Source organism: Zootoca vivipara, chromosome 5 (assembly GCF_965207765.1).
Source record: "Zootoca vivipara chromosome 5, rZooViv2.hap1.1, whole genome shotgun sequence".
Taxonomy (NCBI): Eukaryota; Metazoa; Chordata; class Lepidosauria; order Squamata; family Lacertidae; genus Zootoca; species Zootoca vivipara.
The window spans coordinates 915,581-938,851 of record NC_142588.1 but is presented as its reverse complement, the minus strand read 5'-3'; the positions used below and the strand labels follow the sequence as shown (position 1 = coordinate 938,851).

Genomic DNA, 23,271 nt, shown 5'->3' with positions numbered 1-23,271 from the left:
CCCCTACTTCCCACCATTATTCGCCTTATTGCTTAAATATTTGCTCCAGATTTATTCATATTTATTCCTATTTTGCGTCGACATGCAATTCGTTCGTATGTAGCAAATCTGTGCATGTTATCAATCCATGTGCTCAATGGAATCTTTTTGCAGATCTTCCAATTCATCAGAACAAGTTTTTTTGCTTCTAATATAGTACGGTACATCCATTATTATTATTTTTGACCCCTTGAAATCTCCCACGTTTCCAGAATATAATTTAGAATTAAATTCAGTTCCCCTAAATAACCATTTCTTTTTATTACTCTTGCTATAAATATCCTCACCTCGCACCAAAATGATCTTATCATTATCCAAGCACCCTCTTAATAGCAAGCATTTTCTGTGCTGGTGCCCTGACCTTTCAAAACTTGCTCCTCCATGGAGGCACGTCTGGAACTGACCAAGCCATTTTGGATTTTAGCTGCTTTTTGAAACTTTGTCCTGCCAGATCAGACCAAAGGCTCGTGTAGTCCAGTATCCTGTTTTCACAGTGCTCAGCCGGATGCCTACCTGAGTATCGCAGAACTCTTACACTTCTAGTTCCCAACAAATGGTATTCTAAGGCGAACTGTCTCTCACTCTACAGGTGGAGCATAGTCCTTGTGGCTAGCAGCCATTGACAGCATTATTATTATTATTATTATTATTATTATTATTATTATTATTATCATTAGCCAACATGGATGTGCCTCTTCTGAAGCCATCCAAGTTGGTGCCCATCAGTGCCTCCTGTAAGAGTAAATTTCATAGTTTAACATCTTTTCTTTTCCCATGACTACTAAGTTTAAGATTTTTTTAAAAAAATAGAGTTATTTTATCAAAAGCTTTTTGGAAGTTGGAAGTTCATGTTGTTTGTCTATATGCTTGTCAACATTCTCAAAGAACTCTAAAAGCTTTGTGAGAAGCCGTGCCTATTCTGTCCCCCCACCCCACCCCCTGCAGTTTGGGGCTTTTTTTTTGTATCTTGTGTGTTTGTTGGTTGGTTTTAAGTTCAATTTATATGTTAAGCGGATTAGTTTGTTTTGTACACCACCCTGAAATCTTTTGAGGAACACCTGGAATGCCTTTGGTGCAAGAGATCTTTTTTTAAAAAAATGTTTCTCCTCATTTCCACAAGGGTAGTGGACGTATTAGGACGGATTACCTCTGCAGGTTGATTGATCTACATGCTGGGCTCTACAGCTTGAGGGGGGGAGTTTCTGGGGGGGGGAATAAAAGGAGCAGTTTCTGAGGCAGTTTTTAGCTAGGGATTACGATACAGTTTAGTTTGGGAAATAGGGATTAGTATAGGGATGGTCCGAGGGAGAATTGGTTCTGATTTGAGTTGAACTTCTGCTCTGAGGGGACTATAGAAAGAGGAGAGAGCCTTGCAGCTGAGATAGGAAGACCAGGTGGAGTGTCTAGGGAAGGTGGACAGACCAGAATTACCTGGAGGGCTGAGTCTGAGCCAGGAGAGGGAGAACCTGTGGGAAGACAGACTCCCTGGGTCTGTTATACTAATTCAAATACCTCAGGAGTGGGATTGTTAAGAGAGTGGGTAACTGACGGAAAGTGCCCCTTACTCATGAACCAAAGTATTAAGCTGTGAAGCAAGCTGTGCTGTGTCCAAAGTATTTAACTGTCACAGCTGACATAACTAAGTAAAGGAATGAGAGTGAAGTAACAGAAACCAAGTTAAGCATTTTACCCCCTATTCTAGAAACCTGGACATTTACTGAACTGCACAAGCTGATTTTTTAGCAACTGAAGTTTAAGAAAAGCTGTGACATCTTTATAAGTTAACTTCTACCTGAAAGAACCAATCTCCCGACCCAACTTTGTTTCACCAACCTCTTTTTGTAAATAAGAGTTTTCTTGTTTGATCAACTCCTGCATGACACCCCCAAATTGAAGTTTCCCTTACACAAGACCCCCGCAAGTTAGCTTGTGGTAAATTGTAGAAATTCATTTTATTGTCGTACCATGTGGTGGGTCTGCTATATTCAATTGGGGGCGATTAGTGGGCTGAGTCTCTACAGAAGACAATTTGGGTGTAGACATAGAAGCTCCCAGAGTACCTTTTGCGGCTGAGTGAAAATTCCTTCTTGGTATGTTAGGCTTGGCTGGTGAGGCAGGTCTGGGAACGAGGGCCAGAGGCAAGTGGAAGAAGCCCTATAATGAATTTGACCAAACATGACACAGAGTGTGATTGAAGGCGTGACGAAGCTCCCAGAAATCCCAAAATAACTCACAACTGACACGATATTTTAGGTTTGGGTTTTTGGCATTATTTTGGCCACAACTTCATTCAAAATACATTTTAATTCTGAGTGTTGGCTTAGGCTTTGGTTAATCCATCTGTCCTCTCTAAGGGACAGGACCATTTCCATCTGTCCCCCATTGGGTCAGGACCATTCCATCTGCCCAGGTTGGGCAGGACCAATTCCATCTGACCCATTTGGGTCAGGACCAGCTCCGACTTACCTAATGGTAGGTAAGTCAAGTAAACACCCCAAGGGATTGGAGGTACTGTTCACAAGCACTCTCTTCCCCCATGGAGTGTTCCCCAAGGCTCGGCTCTGTAATGGCCGCACCATCCTTGCCTATGGCAGGATGAATGGGCTAGAGTCCCTGAGCCCCAGGATTCCTTTAACGGAATACTTCTATAAGGAGCAAGATAGGGGGGTAGGCAATTTTATGCCATGCCCCTCCTATACCAATTTATTAACCAAAGCCTAATGGCCAACCTAACAAGTTGTGACAATTTGCTCGGCAGTAGGCAAAAACCAGAAATGGCAACAGCCAATCCGCCAAGTGGCAAAATTCCTACTGGGCCCCTGAATACAGGCGACCCCTAAAAAGGCAAAGCAATGTCAGCTAAAGCCTATAACATGGCGGAGGGCGGGCGGGAGATTCGAAGGCTGAAAACGAAAGCAACCCGTGCGTTAAATTAAATGCTGCTGTCAATCAAAGACTGTGGCACGCCCCATGACTCAGCCTAACTACAGCCCACCCCCTCCCAGATTTCTTTTGAGCTCATCCGCAACCCCCACTACTCTTTATGAGTGTAATGGGCTATGTCAGTGGTGGCAGAGATTATTCCTCTGCGTCATCATTGCACCTATGCAGGCTTTTCCTTCAGCAGAGCTCTCTGAGTGGTGAAATAACTGCTTTGCCATATCCTCATAGTTTGGGGTTTATGAATTCCCCTGCCCCCAAACTGGAAAAGGCTGTGGCCGCTTTAGGAAGCGCTTTGTAGGTAAAATTCCTCACAACCGTACTGATTTGGAGTGCTAAATTGGGATACCAAATCCTCAGTGGTCCAGACCCTCTTAATCTTGCTACATCCAATGAGCTTCCGCTATTGACACTTGAAGAGGCAGACAAAGGTGTTTGGGATTGTTTCATCCTCTATCTGCCCAATCGTTATTTATCATGACTGATGAAGGTTTGCCCGGGGAGTTTATTGAGTGGTTATTTGTGAATTTGAGAAGTTATTGCTAGTTATTTGTGAATTTGAGAAGGAGGGAGGGAGAGCAATACCAATACTGGTATGAGAGCACCTTTGAAAGAACCCCACATTGATCCTTTGTGCTGTCATGTATCAGAGTGAGGAAAGGCCGTTGCACAAAACAAGTTGAAATAGGTCCAAACTGCTTAGTTCTTTCTATGCTCTTACCCAGTATATAAGGAAGGGTATACAGTATGTATTATTATGGTATCATTTCTATTATTGCAGCAAACTTCTGGTCATCTGAGAAATGATGACTTTCTATCAGTCTGCCTTACATGTCATTACTAATGAGAGAGCTCCGAAAAATGACTGAAAGTAATCAGCTGTAACCATTCTCCTGCAACCTAAATTTGAAAAAAAAAATCTTTCTTTATACTAATGCAGTCATTCAGCTTGAATTAAGCATCTATGTGTGTGTTTTGCATTAAGGCTTTTATTGCACTTGATTTCATAATTTGTTCCCCTTTCATGGCTAAAACATATTAATCAACAGCTTGGCTGTTTCTCTTCCCTTTCTTGTTAACTTTCTACCTCTGTTCAATTGATGTTATTCATGCTACGAACCACCATGAGAACTTCAGATCAAGGGTGGTGTAGCGATCCTTTGAAGCCCCTTCTACCCCAGCGGGAACTTAGCGTAAATAAAGCCAGGGGCTGGCTTAGAGCTTAGCAATACAGTTACAGTAGGCTGCCACCACTCCCAGTTGTGCTATTACTTAGAAGGTTTAGGGAGACTCCTTCTGCCCTTATCTGGGTTGCACAGTTTAACTCACAAATTATAACCCAAATTAACAACAAAATATCTAGTAGCCGTCGAATGGTCTGGCTCTGGATTCAGCTTCACTCATTCAAAGGCAAGTAAGACCAACCAAGAGATACTTTTCAGTATTTATTGTAACTAAAATTACTTATAAAGAGGGTGCACATTTCTTACAAAGCATACAAATAAAAACAAAAACCTTAATTGATATTACTATCTAACATACTCGCACATAAAAAGTGCCGTCTGAAAATTAAATCACAAAGTCTCTCCCTCCGTCCCTGCACTCCCACAAGGAGCATGGCACCCACTCTGGCAGACTTTCAGCAATCTTCTCAACGTCAGGCATTTGCTTTGACAAAGGTCGCCAAGGGAGGACCATGTGCACCTCTAGACACCGAGTATATATCCTCATTAACCCCATGAGGTATTAGTTACAGGTAGGTAGCCGTGTTGGTCTGAGTCGAAGCAAAATAAAAAAATTCCTTCAGTAGCACCTTAAAGACCAACTAAGTTTATATTTTGGTATGAGCTTTCGTGTGCATGCACACTTCTTCAGATATCTGAAGAAGTGTGCATGCACACGAAAGCTCATACCAAAATATAAACTTAGTTGGTCTTTAAGGTGCTACTGAAGGAATTTTTTTATTTCCCATGAGGTATTGCGATTTTAAGCCAGTGAAAGGAATACTTTACTCAGTCAAGATCCAATGATTAAAGACCTAGCTCCTAATTTGGCATAGCAAAACAAGGTAATACAACTGTGAGAATGTTAATTCACAAAGACCCTGGGATAGGAGCCCCTCCCAAATTTCCCCAGCTGTAGGGGATTTAGCTTTTAGCACCATACTCCCAGATAACATCGTCTTTCTTCCAGCGTTTCTCTTTAAAGGGGAACCAACACACACTCCCTTCTCCACCTACCAGGATTCCACACCCCTGTTAAGCTACGCAGGGTCAAAACCCAAGGTTTAATCCTTCCCCAGAATTCCCCTCACACTACAGGTGGTATACAAATTTAATGATCATAGAATCATAGAATCATAGAGTTGGAAGAGACCACAAGGGCCATCCAGTTCAACCCCCTGCCAAGCAGGAAACACCATCAAAGCATTCCTGACAGATGGCTGTCAAGCCTCTGCTTAAAGACCTCCAAAGAAGGAGACTCCACCACACTCCTTGGCAGCAAATTCCACTGCCGAACAGCTCTTACTGTCAGGAAGTTCTTCCTAATGTTTAGGTGGAATTTTCTTTCTTGTAGTTTGAATCCGTTGCTCCGTGTCCGCTTCTCTGGAGCAGCAGAAAATAACCTTTCTCCCTCCTCTATATGACATCCTTTTATATATTTGAACATGGTTATCATATCACCCCTTAACCTTCTCTTCTCCAGGCTAAACATGCCCAGCTCCCTAAGCCGTTCCTCATAAGGCATCGTTTCCAGGCCTTTGACCATTTTGGTTGCCCTCTTCTGGACACGTTCCAGCTTATCAGTATCCTTCTTGAACTGTGGTGCACAGTATCCTTCTTGAACTGTGGTGCTCTAGAATCTTTTCCTGGTATTTATTATATAATAAATAATAATGACATCCCCCCTCATTTGTGTTTTGCCACAATATTTAACCTTCCCACAATTATAAAAATAGCTTGACTCATCTAATATTAAGGCCAAATGGGCTGCAATTTTGTCACATGTGTGCAAATGAGTATTTGATGCTGACTCTAATGTAATATAAAAATATGATACTGTGTTAAGGCTGTTTGCAGCCTAAGTAGCACAGCAGGATCTTGTCTCAAGGACCTGCAGTATAACAACCTCATCAAGGCTCAACCTACATTTTATTATATAAAAATGATAATACATGTGACTCAGGATCTCAGTACCTGAAGGACCACCTCTTCTAACATGAACCCTGACCTTGCCGTCTTCACCAAAGGTATCTTCATCTGTGTGCCAGGGCAGTGGTGGAGGTTGGCTGCAGAAGTACGGGCTTTTCAGTGGTAGCTCCTTGTCTGTGAAACACGCCTTGTGCCACCATTGTCAGGTTTTAGGTGCTAGGCTGAGGAATTTTTATTTACCCAGGCTTTTGATGGTTAAGCCAGTCTCCACTGTAGTGCTAACCTTCAAGAGGGTGGGGAATAACTTTTCCTCTGTGTTGAATAGCTGGGTGAACATTTTTAGGAATTTTTACATGATTACTTGGTGGTGACCATAACCAGGAAGGCTTCCATTCATGGTCTGTATGCAATTGCAGAGTCTTGTGCTACTTCGTGTGCGCACTGAGTCTAAGACAGGCATATCAAACCTGCGGCCCTCCAGCATAGCTGCCAAGTTTTCCCTTTTCTCGCGAGGAAGCCTATTCAGCATAAGGGAATTTCCCTTAAAAAAAGGGAGAACTTGGCAGCTATGCCCTCCAGATGTTTTGGCCTACAACTCCCATGATCCCTAGCTAGCAGGACCAGTGGTTGGGGAAGATAGGAATTGTAGTCCAAAACATCTGGAGGGCCGCAGGTTTGACATGCCTGGTCTAAGAAATTGAAATGAGAGCTGCTGCTAGAGAGATCTACCATGTTTCCCCTTTTTTAAGACACCGTCTTATAACATTTTTCCCTCAAAAAAACACAGGGTGGCTTACTTTCGGTGGGATGTCTTATTTTTTTTTATTACCGGTATGGTTTTTACGGCTCAGGGCGCTGCTGGGCTCTCTTGAGTGCTCAGCCACCGGTTGCGGGTGGCGGGGCGGCAGGCGTCCTTGGCGGGGCCAGGCAAGGAAGAAGCAGTGAGCCCAGTGGTGGCGGCGAGCACGGAAGCGGCAGGGACGGCGGTGGACGGGAAGGCAGAGCGCGGGGATGCAGCCAGCAAGGCGGGAGCGCAATCAGCTGTTAAGCGGAGCTCTTGGAGCGCCGCTTCACAGCTGATCGCGCTCCTGCAGTGCCGGCTGCATGGAGTGACTCTGTGAGTGGAGGGGCCTGTGGGGGTTGGTTTCCATGGCGCGGAAGTCTGGCTTATTTTCGGGGTATGTCTTCTATTTCTCAAATGCTTAAAAACCCTGCCATGGCTTACTTTATGACTACGTATTAAAAAGGGGAAACAGGGTAATTGCTGCCTTCTAACACTATCACACTGTATTCCCTTGCTGTTCTTGGTGGAATGTAGTATCTCTTGCTCCCTCCCCCCTTTTTAAGTCAGGTTGTGCTGCTACCGTGTGGTGTTAATCAAACAATTTGGTGTCCTAGGTTGAGATTTTGCAATCTAGCATAGCAATTAACTTTATTAGGAACTGCTAGCAGACACTCTCGGCTCTTCAGAAGTTCCCTGGAAGTTCCACCCTTTTGTTCTCTGAGGCAGGAATTTCCCTCACCACCAAAACAACAATTTATTACTTATAACCCATCCATCTGACTGGGTTGCCCCGGCCACTGTGGGTGGCCCCCAACAGAATATAAAAAATACAGTGAAATGTCAAACACTAAAAATAGTAAGCATATGCTGGTTCATAGGAGCCTAGTTGAGATTGAGTCCAAATTACATTTTCAGACATCTACCATATTGATCCACTTTTCAGAATATTCCCAAACCAGAGGCACCAGAATTTGCTTGTCCCTCCTTTCAGACCTCCAAATCAACAATCTTGTGCTTGGTACATTTCTTGCCATAGTGTGCTGAGTTTCTTGTGTGTGCGTGTGTTTTAAAAAAAACACCAACCCAAGTTTTCATTAACACTCTTGTTCTCTTTTGTAAAGAAAGTCATTCTCTAGAGGTTAGAATTTATTGCGCTTTTCACATATGTGCTGACATTTTTGCAATGGCTTTGCAGTATGTTTATATTGTGGTGTGGTTTATGAAAGGGACAAAGCCAATATTGTGTTTGATATTGAAGAGCCGCATGGTAAATTCACATCACAGATTATATGTAGGGTTTTTGTTCAGAAGCACCACTATATGTAATTCTGCTGGCTGTAACAGTATCAAAATGTAAACTATGCAGTACAAAGAAATAAAAAGGTAAAGGGACCCCTGACCATTAGGTCCAGTCGTGACCGACTCTGGGGTTGCGCACTCATCTCGCATTATTGGCCGAGGGAGCCGGTGTACAGCTTCCGGGTCATGTGGCCAGCATGACTAAGCCACTTCTGGCAAACCAGAGCAGCACATGGAAACGCCCTTTACCTTCCCGCTGTAGCGGTTCCTATTTATCTACTTGCATTTTGACGTGCTTTCGAACTGCTAGGTTGGCAGGAGCTGGGACCGAGCAACGGGAGCTCACCCCGTCACAGGGATTCGAACCGCCGACCTTCTGATCAGCAAGCCCTAGGCTCAGTGGTTTAACCACAGCGCCACCTGGAAATACATTTCCAGAAATACAAAGAAATACATTTCCCTTAATTTTGCACATTCTGTACCCGATGAGAAACTTATTTCATGTTGGGAGCAAAATGTTTAATTCAAATGGCCCAATAGGCATGTGTCTCCACTTCAGACAATGCCCAAATCCAGAATCTAAGTGGGCTGCTTCAGAATGATTTGGAGTCTGTCCAGTGCAAAGCAGGGCTTCCCTGAAACTAGGCTGCGCCAAAAGTTGCTGCTCTTCAGAAGACTTAGAACAGGCATCCCCAAACTGCGGCCCTCCAGATGTTTTGGCCTACAACTCCCATGATCCCTAGCTAACAAGACCAGTGGTTGGGGAAGATGGGAATTGTAGTCCAAAACATCTGGAGGGTCAAAGTTTGGGGATGCCTGACTTAGAACATTCAGAGAGCTGGTTTCAGTCTGTCTGTTTAGAAATAGTTGACATTTCACCCCCAAGCTCTTCATCATCATCATCAACAACAACAACAACAACGGGAAAGGAAGACTATGGAGGTTGTCTTGTGACTAACAGCTCTAGCTTCCAGCCAGGAAATAACCAGGGCTGTATCTTTTTTTTGCTTCCAAACAGTGTTTTTGGCAGACCCTTCTGAATCCCTTGCCTGCATAGCTGACTATGAGGGGGAAATGGCTGGGGGTTGCAAGTTCTTCTTGATGTTCATTTAGTATTGAAATATTAAGAGAAAACATCCTGTTCTGCATAATTCAGCAAATGTAGTTGGGAAATGGGCTTAATGATGCATGTCTAAAAATGTGTCACTCATAGCTGCGAAGTTCTCCCTTTTTTTAAGGGAAATTCCTTTATGCTGAATAGGCTTCCTCGCGAGAAAAGGGAAAACTTGGCAGCTATATGTGTCACCAACATGAAAAGCTTGGAAAGTTCTGCCCTGTAGCAAGAAACTTGTCTTAGAGAATGGTTCAAGAGTGCATGACTTTTAAAGCTGAGCAGGTCATGGCTCAGGTGGGTGAGAGCTTGATGTAAGCTGCTATAATGATACATAAAATTGGCAAGATATCACATATTATGGAGTTTTTGTCCATGGAGTTTTCTTGGCAGGGATACTGGAGTGGCTTGCCAGTTCCTTCTCCAGGTGGATCACGTTTAGTCAAAACTCTCCACTATGACCTGTCCATCTTGGGTGGCCCTGCATGGCATAGCTCATAGCTTCTCTGAGTTATTCAAGCCCCTTCACCACGACAAGGCATTGATCCATGAAGGGGATCAATGCGGGAGGCAGTGGAAGACAGGAGTGCCTGGCGTGCTCTGGTCCATGGGGTCACGAAGAGTCGGACACGACTAAACGACTAAACAACAACAACAACAACAACACATAACATATTATTAAAACATTAAAAATGTTACACTTTCTCCTGAATATCCTCTGGTGTTGGTAGTTCCATAAATGTGCTTTGCTACAGGCACTGTCTTGATCACCTTGCATTGGAAATATTCACTGGCTTTCAGCCATATACCCTGAATTTTAGAGACTACATAATTTGGCAGTCAAGAAGAAAGGAAGGTTAAAATTACGTTTCACATATTGGTTGGCCTGACCTTCCTGTCACTTGAATTTCCACACTGATATTGGCTATTTTTAGGAATAATAATATATCCCATGTTGGTTAATTCACAGATGAATACATATTCAGAGCTTAGCCACTCTGCTTGAGCTAGAGGCTCTGGCTGTTTTTCATAAGCCATGAGCACTGCCTGGCTTTCTGAATGACCCTGTTTCATTCATGCAGTGAGCAGCAAATATCCAGTAAGGGAAATCTTTTTTGTGCATCAGTAGTTCTTGCCTGTATGTTCTCAGCTGTTTTGTTCTTTGGGGAGCATGGATTGTTGTGTTCTATAATTGTCAAGAGGATGTGGCAGGGGGGGGGGGGGAGAAAATTGCAGATGTTCCAGTTTGAATTACTTCTTGACTTCCTTGTAAAGGAGTTTATTAGCTCTCCAAAAGTCATTCAGCCTCGTGTCTTTGTCGGAGCACAGTTCATAAGAGTTTTCATTTGAAGTGGTCCCTTGTAATAAGGTTTGAAGACAGAGAAGTTGATGCAGACATTCTGCCACTTTTCATAAAGGCAACAGCAATAGTCATATAAAAACCATTTGTGGCTATCCTGGGAGTCTTGGAGCTGGACCTCACTCATAACGGAAGATCTCTCCTAACTTATGATAGCTCTGTCAATTTATTTTCCTTCAAAGTCAGAGCTTTAGTAGTTTACAAAAAAACATTCAAAATCCTATTGTTTTCCCTCTTTCAAGCTGATACACCTTGTTCAGGTGAGACTCATCTTTATTTATTTGCATTTATTTTATTTAAAATATTTTGGCTCCCCCCATCCAAAATGGCTTAGATTCAAAACGGGAAGACAAAATGGCACCAAATTTGAAACGTTATAAAAACTTAACATTACATTTTTTCTTTCTTTTTTAAAATAAGATTTTGTTAAAGCTTTTTCATAATACAATAAGATAAAAGAGACTAATCTGAATAAAAGCCAAAAGAGAGAGAGAGAAGGGAAAGGGAAAAGAGAACACAGTCTCTCTCAAAGGGTAGTTCTTAACCTTTGTCTCACACAGAAAGTGGTGGTCCCTTCCAGCTCTCACCTAGGAGCCTTCCTTTCTTCTATCAGCCTCTCACTCTAGATTCCAATTCTTTTCCAGAACCAGAGAGAGCATGGAAGTTCCATAGCCATGGGTCCTTCCACTCATGACTACCCACCTTAACTGACCAAGAGGGTGGGTGCATCAGAAGAGCCTGTGGAGCACATCTGAAGGTGCAGGCAGGATGATATGTTTGACCCAAGCTGTTTATAAACACTTCATTTATGTTATTAGTGACATCATTCATTCATTGAATGATGAATTAATTCCAGTGAATTAATAATTCATTGGGAACTGGACAGGAACTGGGCAACATAGCTGCTTGGGCAGGCAAAAGAGTCTAAAGTCCAAAAAATGGCACTCGGCTGTGAGGGAGTTGTACCAGCTCGTTCTCTTTATTCCCTCCCTGCATTTTCACCCTTTGCCTGTCAGCTTTGAGAGAGCCTAAAACTTTTCCCTTTGTATAGTTTTAGGTTCTGTTGGAAAGTTCTAATCTGTCATTACATGGAACTTCTGCCTTGTCTTGCTTGACAAAAGGATGCAGGTTTTAATTCGTAGTGTCTGCTCCCCTGGTGGCATGCAATAATTAGTTTTTTGTTCTGGAATCGGAGGTGGGAAATTGAAGTCAAGCTACGAGCTTATTAATTGAAAACTTTGCCTGCTATGCATGTAAGTCGGGGTTGTCACACACAAAGCCTAGCAAGGAGGGGCTGGTTATCTGGCCGGTTGGGGTGTCCAACTGGAGTGCTCCTTGGCCTGCATGGATTATTGAACCATCTTCAAGGCTAGGAACAGCAAACCCTTAGGCAGGGCTGATTCGCCAGTAGCTGCTACTTCTTACAACAGCAAAGACTGTTCCTTTTCAATTTTGAGCAGTGTTTAGGAATATGGAGCAAAGTGGGTTGCATTAGAATGGAGTACACAGTTTGCCGGCATTTTCCTGGAAAGGGTTGGAAACGCCCTCTAGCTATCTGGTGATATTGGAAAGCAGAAATTTCCCTACATGTAAGATATTTGGAAGGTGAGCAGTGCCATTTGGGGAGAAGGCAGCTTAGGATTCTCAAATATTCATAATTTAAAGCTAAGTGCTGAAACTGGGTGGGGAGGGGCAGAGATTGGTGGTTTAGGGGAGCAGTGGAGGGATTTTGGGAGGCAAGGTAGCATCTTGGGATTTGACTTTAAGAGTATGCTAGATTTTTGCTAACTTGGTAAAAAAAAAAACCAATTCCTTCCACTAGCACATTAGAGACCAACTAAGTTTGTCATTGGTATGAGCTTTCGTGTACATGTATCTGAAGAAGTGTGCATGCACACGAAAGCTCATACCAATGACAAACTTAGTTGGTCTCTAAGGTGCCACTGGAAGGATTTTGTTTGTTTGTTTCGACTACGGCAGACCAACACGGCTACCTACCTGTAATTGGTCCAACCACTTCATCTGAATCCAAGCTGGCACCTTGGACATTGGGTGGCTTGGGTGACAGTTTGGCTTTCCAACACATTTTATGTTAATGCCTAGATGTAAGCCTTGCATAGTTAACTATAGTCCGTATAGTTAAAGCTATGGTTTTCCCAGTAGTGATGTATGGAAGTGAGAGCTGGACCATAAAGAAGGCTGATCGCCGAAGAATTGATGCTTTTGAATTATGGTGCTGGAGGAGACTCTTGAGAGTCCCATGGACTGCAAGAAGATCAAACCTATCCATTCTGAAGGATATCAGCCCTGAGTGCTCACTGGAAGGACAGGTCCTGAAGCTGAGGCTCCAATACTTTGGCCACCTCATGAGAACGACTAAACAACAACAAGCCATGCACAGTTTTCTAGATGTAGTTATCCTTTTCACATCTAGAAGCATTTTATAATTTTGCTATTTAATAATATTCATTTCTATAATCATTAAGATATATGAGACCTTTTGTGATTTTAATGTATTACCTAGCACAAAACTTTGGCATCGGTTTGGAGGGGATACCAAATTTGGGGGTTAATATTTAAACGCAACCTAGTATATAATTGACGCCACAATTTTGGGAATGGACAGGTGCCTTGCATTGCTCCTGGTACTGTGGCAACTTATCTGTTTACGTGGGCCAGTATTAATATCATGCCATTAATTCTAATCCAGTGGTGGCAGTATTGAAAAACGATGACATAACAAAAGGCCAAGGGCTATAACAAACTCAGCCACAAATGATTTGGAAAATGTGGCAGAGAATACAGCTGTGTCTGTTTTCATAGATGAAACATTTCAGTTCAAGCTATGCCGTGATGAGCATAACTCATACTTGGTTTATAATCAAGGTTGTTGTTCATATCTATGTATGTCTTATTGCCTATTGACTGGATGAGCTGTAATATTCTCCAAAGTAGATTTTATTGGCGTTTGTAGCAGATCCCACTGCTCTGGCTACCAATTGCGGCAGATCCCACCTTACATACTCTAAATATAGCCACCATGTGTTATTGTATTTTTGTGTGAGGGTAAAGTTATATCCTTGAAGACTCAGGCAGGAGTTGAACCAATAAAGAAAGTTTTATTTTACAAAACGAAGTGTAAGGAGATAATGTTCTTTCAGGAAACCGTTAACTTATTAATAATTATACTTAATCTGGTGGATGATACAGGCTTCTAAAAAAGGTAATAAATGTACAGCTTCTTTTAAATGTCAGCTGCTTTAATTCAGTTATTACTCCTCAGTTAGATGTTACAGGTTTCTAGACTAGATGGTAAATGCTCAGTTTATTTCCACTTATTTCACTTCAGTTCCTAAACTTAGTTGTTGTGAAGGTGTTACAGCTGAATACTTTAGTTCTTAAACAAGGAGGTGGTACTTTCTGTCCATTTCCCAACCTTTGATCAGTCATACTCCTGAGATACCTCTGGCAGTATAAGAGACCCAGGGGATCCCCACACACCCCTTTTGCCTGGTTTGGGAGTCTTCTCTTTCTGGAAGATCTCTCCCCTCCTGACTGCAAGGAGACCCAAGGAGACTTTTTATCCTCACAGCTTCTCCTCCTCCTGCCTCAAACTCAGCCCTCCAGTTAACTCCTGTCTGAATGCTCTCCCAAGACACTCTGCACCGTCTTCCTGTCTAAGCTCAGAGACTCCTTTCTCTAGCTGTAGATATTTTTCCCAGGGTGGATGTTACACACACAGACAAGGACCAACTCTCTTTCTCTCCCTCCTGCTCTCTCTTAAACCCTCTCTGAATCCCAGTGGCATAACAGGGGGGGGGCGATAGGGGCTGTCTGCCCCAGGTTCCACTCTGGGGGGTGTGACATTTGGCACCCCACTGTGCAACTCCCGAGCCGAGCCCCTCCAGCCTTCCGGTAAAAAGCCGGCGTGGCGTGGCGCGGCGCGGCATGCTGCACCAAGCAGGCTCTCTACCTGGAGGCTGGATGCTTGGGAGTCGGGGGCGCCGACTGTCACCCCCCCATCAGCTCCAGGGTGGCACCCGCTCACCGCACCGATTGAGGCTTTCTACCAGGAGACTGGACGCTCCTTTTTGAAGTTGCGGGGGGGGGGCAATCCCCCTCTACGTTGTATGCATGCGCAGCTTCGTTACGTAGTGATGCATGTGCCATTACGTAGCAACGCCCCCCCCCGGGGCACGGCAATTTGCCGCCCCGGGTGACACAGTGGCTTCCTCCGCCACTGCTGAATCCTCTCTCAAAAGCAGCTCCTTTTATTCTTCCTCCCAAAGTGCTGGCTCCGCCCACCCCTGTCTGTCTGTCTGTCTGTCTGGGTAGCCAATCAGAGAGAGGCTACATTCCAGCTGCATAAAAGTCAGATGTTTCTACACCCACATCTCTCTCTCTCTCTCTCTCTCTCCACCACATAGTCAATTCAGAGGCCTTATCACACTTGGAGGGTACATCCAGGCCCTGGCCTACAAGAACATGGAAGGGATGTGGCGAAGGGAGAATTCTCAGGGTTGAAGGGGCCACATTTGGTTTCAGGAAATGAGCCAACTTCAGGTTGTGAAATAGAAACACTAACAAGAGTTTTCAGTTCAGACAAAACCAGTAACCACAGTTAGTTGAAAAAGGAAGTGAAAAATGTCCAGTCTCCTCTTCACGCCTGTGGCAGCGGCAGACTGGGAGTGGGGGGTGCCAAGCTCAAGACTCACCCAGGCTCATTCCTTCAGCAATTTAGATTTATGTCTGAGCAAAGTCATTTATCAAAGTCATTTAGCAGGCTCAATTCTAACATTACAGGAATGGTGTGGTTTTCTCTTTTCCTTGTGGCTCCATTCCATGCTACTCCATGTAATTTAATACTATAGTATCTGGTTTTAGTTGTGCTGGTGGTTTTTTCCATTTGATCCCACACCTCTCATGTTTTTGCTGTGTATTCTCCATCAGCTCATAAAGTGAATATGTCAGGGTGTGTGGAGAGGATTATTTTCAAACTAGACGGTATCTATCCCTCAGTTATTCTTCTGTAGAAGTACTGCCTAGTTTGAAAAGGAACCCTTCTACACTGACATATTTCGCTTCATGAGTCAATGGAGAATACACTGGGCCACCTGTCAGTCTGCATTCTGCCCGCTGCTTAAGACCTTCTACTTACTAACTTTGAATGCAACTGCTCCTTCATCTTCTTCTAGAAACCAGTATCAGTTTTTGTAGGGATGAGGGTGGCGCTGTGGTCTAAACCACTGATCAGAAGGTTGGTGGTTCGAATCCCCACAATGGGGTGAGCTCCCGTTACTCGGTCCTTGCTCCTGCCAACATAGCAGTTCAAAAGCATACCAAAAAGTGCAAGTAGATAAATAGGTACCACTCTGGCAGGAAGGTAAACGGTGTTTCCGTGCGCTGCTCTGGTTTGCCAGAAGCGGCTTAGTCATGCTGGCCACATGACCTGGAAAAAACTGCGGACAAACGCCGGCTACCTCAGCCTACAGAGCGAGATGAGCACGCAACCCCAGAGTCATCTGCGACTGGACCTAATGGTCAGGGGTAACTTCATCTTTTTATCTGTTTTTGTTCCTGTTGTTTTTTATAATATCACCCACCCGGCAGATTGTGAGCCACTCGGAGCAATTTTGTTTTAGAAAAATGTGGCATGAATTGGCCTTAACACAGTCACCATTAGCAACTGAGGCTTCCAAGCAGACCCCTGTCAGGCACTTTAAGCAGTTCAAACAATTCAGAACACTTGATATACATGAATTTGCAAATAATATTCTATTTGTTTGAGCATCACTTACATTCTATTTCCTACCCGCAAGTACCGGTACATTAAAAAAGAAAACACCTCCCAGTACACCTGGCTTGTCTGTGGTGGCAATGCCTGAAACACTTATATATACCGTACTGTACTAGTAAGCATTTCATTAATGAATGGTATCACGGGCTATGAATATATAGACCTTATGATCATTCTGTGAGAATCTTCACCCATATCACTTGTTTTCTTTGCAGTAAACTTTGCTGCCAAAGCCAATAAACTCTCTTGTTGCTTTGACCATGGAATGTTGTTTTTGTTGTCGTTTAGTCGTGTCCGACTCTTCGTGACCCCATGGACCAGAGAACTCCAGGCACTTCTGTCTTCCACTGCCTCCCGCAGTTTGGTCAAACTCATGTTCGCAGCTTCGAGAACACTGTCCAACCATCTCATCCTCTGCCGCCCCTTCTCCTAGTGCCCTCAATCTTTCCCAGCATCAGGGTCTTTTCCAGGGAGACTTCTCTTCTCATGAGGTGGCCAAAGTATTGGAGCCTCAGCTTCACGATCTGTCCTTCCAGGGAGCACTCAGGGCTGATTTCCTTCAGAATGGATAGGTTTGATCTTCTTGCAGTCCATGGGACTCTCAAGAGTCTCCTCCAGCACCATAATTCAAAAGCATCAATCCTCTGGCGATCAGCCTTCTTTATGGTCCAGCTCTCACTTCCAGTGCCTTAGCTATTCCCCTTGCCCCTCCTTTGTACTTGGAACTGCCTAGCAGAACAGCTTTGTGATGTCAGAGCAATATTTAGCAGAACTGTGTTTTTAAGACCTGCAGATGTTTGTTTATATAAAAATTTCTAGGTAAAGGTAAAGGTAAAGGGACCCCTGACCATTAGGTCCAGTCGTGACCGACTCTGGGGTTGCGCGCTCATCTCGCATTATTGGCCGAGGGAGCCGACGTATAGCTTCCAGGTCATGTGGCCAGCATGACAAAGCCGCTTCTGGCAAACCAGAGCAGCACACGGAAACGCCGTTTACCTTCCCGCTGTAGCGGTTCCTATTTATCTACTTGCATTTTGACATGCTTTCGAACTGCTAGGTTGGCAGGAGCTGGGACCAAGCAATGGGAGCTCACCCCGTCACAGGGATTCAAACCGCCGACCTTCTGATCAGCAAGCCCTAGGCTCAGTGGTTTAACCACAGCGCCACCTGGATATCATAAGAAATATCAAAGTGGTTATCTATCTATCTATCTATCTATCTATCTATCTATCTATCTATCTATCTATCATCTATCTACAAAATAGTTACAAAAATTAAAATCAGAGACCAACAGCTAACCAAAAAATTGTCCAGTAGCACCTAAGAGACAAACTAAGTTTGTCATTGGTATGAGCTTTCGTGTGCATGCACACTTCTTCAGATACACTGAAACAGAAGTCACCAGACCTTTATATATAGTGAGAGGGTGGGGAGGGGTATTACTCAGAAGGGTGGTGGGAATGGGTGATTGGCTGATAGGTGTGGTAAACCTGTTAACGACTGCAATTAGAAAAAAGCAAGGGGTGAGATGGCCATTAACCATTTGCTGTTGAGTTATTCATTGTTTTCCTTTTATTTCATCGCAGGACATTTTTGACCCAAAAATCTGCGATGTAATTTTTACTGAAGATGCCAAGATGGACTTTGAATATATGAAGAATTCTGAGTCCTCAGTTTGGTATGTTAAAATTAAATCATCTGTAAAAGGGCTGCATATCTGTAGGAATTAACTTCTTTTCCTGCTAGAGCTAGACACACATTTACTCAGCTTCGATTTCAAACTACGCTCATCAGGAAGTTTTTAATGTTTGTTTTTTTGTTGTGCCTTTATTAGGTTGGAAGCCACCTAGAGTCCAACCCAGTCAAATGGGTGGCATTGAAATATTATTATTATTACTATTACTATTATTTGACCAGAATTTTTTTTTAATAGGTCTGACTGGTTAAAAATTTAAATAGGTCAACAAATGATTGTCTGTATATACAGATTGTCTTCAGTTTGGCCTAATGTGCACTATATTCTGTAATTAATACAATTCACCAAGGGATAGATTTCTTTGTTCATTTCAGAGTTTTCTAGAAGTCCAGTGAGATGATTTTAAAATTAAATGGTTGCTGGCCAATTTAGACAAGTTTATTATCTGAAGAGTAACTTTATATGAACATGGTATATGATCATGATTATATGAATATGTTTGGGTCATATTCCAAAATTGTGTTGTTTGTAGATAATCATAAATGTTTTCTTCAACAATGCTGCACATGATTTTTATATATGCTGTTGATTTTACAAGAAAGACAAATCCCTGTATCCTAGAACATGAGATTGTAACATGTCTGATGTTTTCAAAGAAAACTAAAATTGTTTTGAAAAGTAACAGTAAATTTGAGAAATGGTATCATAAGACTTTTTAAAAATAGCATTTACAAACGAGCCAATATAAATGATGACAAAATTCAATCATTTACCAAGAGCACTCAGGCTTCAGATTTACTAACAAATATCAGAATCTTCTGGCAGTTCCTTGTGCCCTCCTAAATTTTTTAAGATGCTTGGTAAACTTCAAATTTGGGTGACTTTCCGCCCTATCATTTTCTGATGAATGACTTTTTTTAAATGAATGTCTGAAATTTGACAGATGTCTGAAAAACTATCCACTACTTGGACTATACAATGAATTTTGACAATCAGGTTTAGATAAAAAGAAAAAAAAGATGGTGGTATCTTAAACACTTAACAAATGTTAATGCAGAGAAGCTTTTGTACCCCAAAACCCATTTAGCCAGATGCATGAAGTGTACACCTCGGTGCATAATTTGCTGTATATGTGTGCACATGAGCACACACACACACACACCTTTTATGCTCAGACTACCCTTACATGGACTTTTGTGGTTCTTTCCTCCGGATGCCTCTAGGAAGGATACATTAATGCAATGGTGAAGTTACATGCTCTGGCACTGGGGGCGGAGAGCAGGCAGGGGTGTGGTTGGTACGCGTCCTGGGGGCATAGCACGCTGCCCAGGGGGGGCATCCCAGGAGTGTGGCACGTTACCTGAGGTGGCATGGCGTGCACCCCGGGGGCATGGCATGCCACCCATGGGGGTGCGGGGTGCGTCCTGGGGGCGTGGCACCCGGCGCAGTGAGGGAGTACGCAGCACGCGTCAGGGGGGACGGCCACGATGGGAGCCTCCTCCCCGATGGTGCAGGGGGTGGTGTGTTCAGTTTCTCTTAATTGGTTCTCATGGGAAACTTACAGATTCTTGCTTCATACAATTAACTCAAGGCAGTGTCAATTTACTCTTGGCAGAAAGCCAAGGTCTGCCTGGCCTGGAAACTACTCTCTGATTGGTTAATGACCAGCACTGAACTCTGTTATCTAGGAATGCTAGCACAGTTGTTTCTTGTTGGGTGTTAGGAGTAGGAGTGCTGCGTATGGTTGGAGAGAGAGAGATAGAGAGGATTTATTTTGCTTTGCTTTGTATGCAGAAACTCTGCTGCTTTTATTTTCTTTTAATAAATCCTGTAAATAGTTATTCTGCGTCTAGCCGACTAGTCATTTCCACCTCAACTAGCTTCTGCGCTGTGCAGGAAAACTCTGCTACGTTTGGGCTAAAGCCACTAGAGCTATGCCTGGCACTTCCCAATTCCTCCACCAGTGCATTGATGGGGGTTTCTTTTAACCCCTTTCCTTCCTGCTGTGTTTTCCAGCCAAAAAGATCAGTCCAGAGAAGATGGGCAAATCAGATTTTAACGACAAGAAATTCCTGGCCAGGCAGTTTCTAGTTCTTAAGTAAACACAGAGTTCAATACATGCCAAAGCACGTTGGAATATCTGCAAAGGAACACACTAGGGATGCAGACAGAGCTAACTGGGCAAAGCACATGCCCCCTCCCCCATCAATACAGGTGTTTAGTCAGAAAGCCAAGTATAGATTGTATATACATAGATCCTAATACGCCTATAATGAATGATGGAAGGAAAAGGGGGTGAGCACAGACCCACACGCTAGTCATTTTCTCACCATAACATGAATAAGTGGCATTCCATTTTGTTCTTTAGGAACTGGACTAAAAGTTTCCCTATTGTTCATTCTGTTCCCTGGGGTATTCACGCTGTCTTTTAATCATGGCTGCTTGTTCATAGACGTAGCTAATAAAGAGGCCGAACTTACGTAACTAGAGTTGTACCAGATGACTGATTGATGTTCCTATTTGTTCTAATAGCCATCACATTCTATGTGGCTTAAAGGCTACAAGCCAAGTTCTATAATACTGAAACTAAACAAAGTTGTGTAACACTGAAACTGCAAGCAAAGCCGTGTGGTGCTATATACTTTCATACCCTTTCCCACAAAAAATAATATGGATTTATATTGATCAAATCTTGTACTTTGTTGTTCCAATAAAGAACAAACAGGATTCATTTTTCAGAAACATATTATTTTGCTGCCTACCTCCTCTTACCCTGGCAATAGTTACCAATTTCATCAAAGAAGCCGTATCCCAACTTCTGATCAACTATAAATCAGTAGAAAGTGAAAGAGCTTTTTCTCAATTTTGGTATATTGCCATTTTAGCTTCAGCCTCTACACGAACTATCAGTTCAAAATCATCATTTAATACTGTACCCTTAAGATGGCAAATCTACGTTGCAACAGGATCTCTGGGGAGATCTTGACCCAGAATACTTTATTTCAGTGCAGTTTCTCAAAATGTCTTAATCTATAGACAAGCCCATACAATATGAAATGTATTTGTTCCAGGTGCCTTGAATCTCCAGCACTGACCACTAAGCCTTGGGCAGATCTTGTTTAATCTGGCTGGTATCAAATACCACCTATCTAATATTGTAGAAAAGTTTCTTTGAGATCCCCAAACCATGTGTATTTATCCAGCGATACATATCAAATTCCTGTTTTACTTAATAGTTTCCAGATGGTCCTAAATTTGCAATTATTTTATAAATCGGTCGTTATGCGCTATGCAGTTGGCAGCTGAAATTAGTATTTCAAAACTTGTGTGATTCCTTAATGAAACATGAAGCCTTAGTAATCTATTTGCAATATGCCCATATGGAAATATTGAAAAGAAAGCAGCTGCTCTTGACCCAGGATCCCATTTCACCTGATGAAAGATCTTTACCAATTCTTCCTTTATTATGATCCTGATTTGAGCATTCCATGACTCTCCTTAAAGCCAGGAGCGAAGGAATATAGGGGCGGTGGGGGCAGGGCGGCCTGGGCAGTGCGATCTCAGGGGACCCATCACGGCTGCCCACCCCACCCCCAAAACGCGTGTCCCACCCCCAGAACGCGTGCCACGTCCCTGGGGGCAGTGCACCTGCTCTCCGCCCCCAGTGCTTAAAGCTTCATGCCACCCAATAAGACTTTCTTATCACATTCAGCATTGTAGTAAGTGCTGATAAACCCAGGCTTTTGCCAGTAGCGGGGGGGGGGGGGGTTTGCCGATAGTTCATTTTGCTCTGTATCTAGTAAAAAGAGTTTTTAACCCATATTTTAGGTGTCCAAGAATGGCCGTGTTGTTTTATTGTTTTATTTTCAGGAATGCCAACCACCTATTTTTAATTGATGATGAAGTATGTTAGATATAATTCTGGATTAAGCGATTAATCATTCAGTGTAAGGAGACTTTTAACAATGGAAACAAAATACATTGTGCTATGTTTATTTTCATAACTGAGTTTCTTCCTTTCTGAGAAAGTGTTGAATTTTCCAGACTGGACAGATCCTCTTTTACCCTTTGTCTCCTTGCATCAGGTTAGAGTCATTAAACTCCTGATTTACCCAAATCCCAAGGTATCTAGTTGAGATTTTCTTCCATGGAATTAGATGTCTTTGGCAATGTCATACTTGAGATTCTTCTGCATATAATACCCCAACCATTCTGATGTTTGGAAATGAATTTTGTACCCAGAGATCGGGCCAAATTCATCGAAGAGTTTCACGACCTTTGCAAATGATCCCTCTGGTAATATTATAAGTTACACAATCTGCATATAAAGAGATTTTTAAAGTGATTTACATCCTACCCTCAACCCATATATATATATATATATATATATATATATATATATATATATTCTTAATGGCTGTAATGAAATCTCCAGTAATAATGGCAATAACAGGCATTCCTGCTAGGTGCCTAGAGTCATAGCTTCAAAGATTCATATTTTACTCATAAAGATTGTTGGATTGGTGTAAATCATTTTAATAGGCAAGAGAATGACTTGGGGTTATTGAAAGCACCGGAGAGAGCTGGAGCAATTAGAAGTGTTCAGCCCCACGCCCTTGAATGAGTTCAGAAATAGGCTGAGCTATTTGCGTGTTCAGACTCAAAAGACCTCCCCCCTAAATAAATTCACACTTGACTCCAATTTTGGTTTGGTTTTTGGCAGAATTTAGGCCACAACTTTATTGATTACAGAAAGTATAGGCTCTGATTTGCCTAGCTCCCTGCACCCTTGCAGGTAGCGCTGACCCAGGGCACCAGCATAGGTCAGCCAAGGGTGAACACCTGGATAGGCGGAAAGCCAGGAACAGGCTATGTTCACCACCCAGATGTCCCCCTAGACTCAGGCACGGGCACAATCCCCTCTCAGGGGCTGACCAAACCATTTGAGTCCCTGGATTCCTTTAACAGAATACCTTTCACATAAGGATAGCAAGAGCGTTCCCTCATCCCTATCACCTGAACCAGAACCTATCCGTCACACGAGCACCCATGGGCGTACCCAGGATCAAAACTGGGGGGCAAGGGGAGGGGCC

General features: G+C 43.1%; 1 protein-coding gene across 7 annotated transcripts in view; it reads left to right on the top strand.

Moving 5' to 3' along the window:
- Positions 1 to 23,271, top strand: part of SHISAL1 (shisa like 1) — a 100,299-nt gene that overhangs the window by 18,252 nt on the left and 58,776 nt on the right. For 3 of the 7 annotated variants that reach the window (XM_035137632.3, XM_088669925.1, XM_088669926.1), the window contains one exon: positions 18,069 to 18,160. The exons of the other annotated variants lie outside the window; for them this stretch is intronic. The gene's annotated coding sequence lies outside the window, so the exon portion shown is untranslated. The remainder of the gene's footprint in view (positions 1 to 18,068; positions 18,161 to 23,271) is intronic. 7 annotated transcript variants of the gene reach the window in all.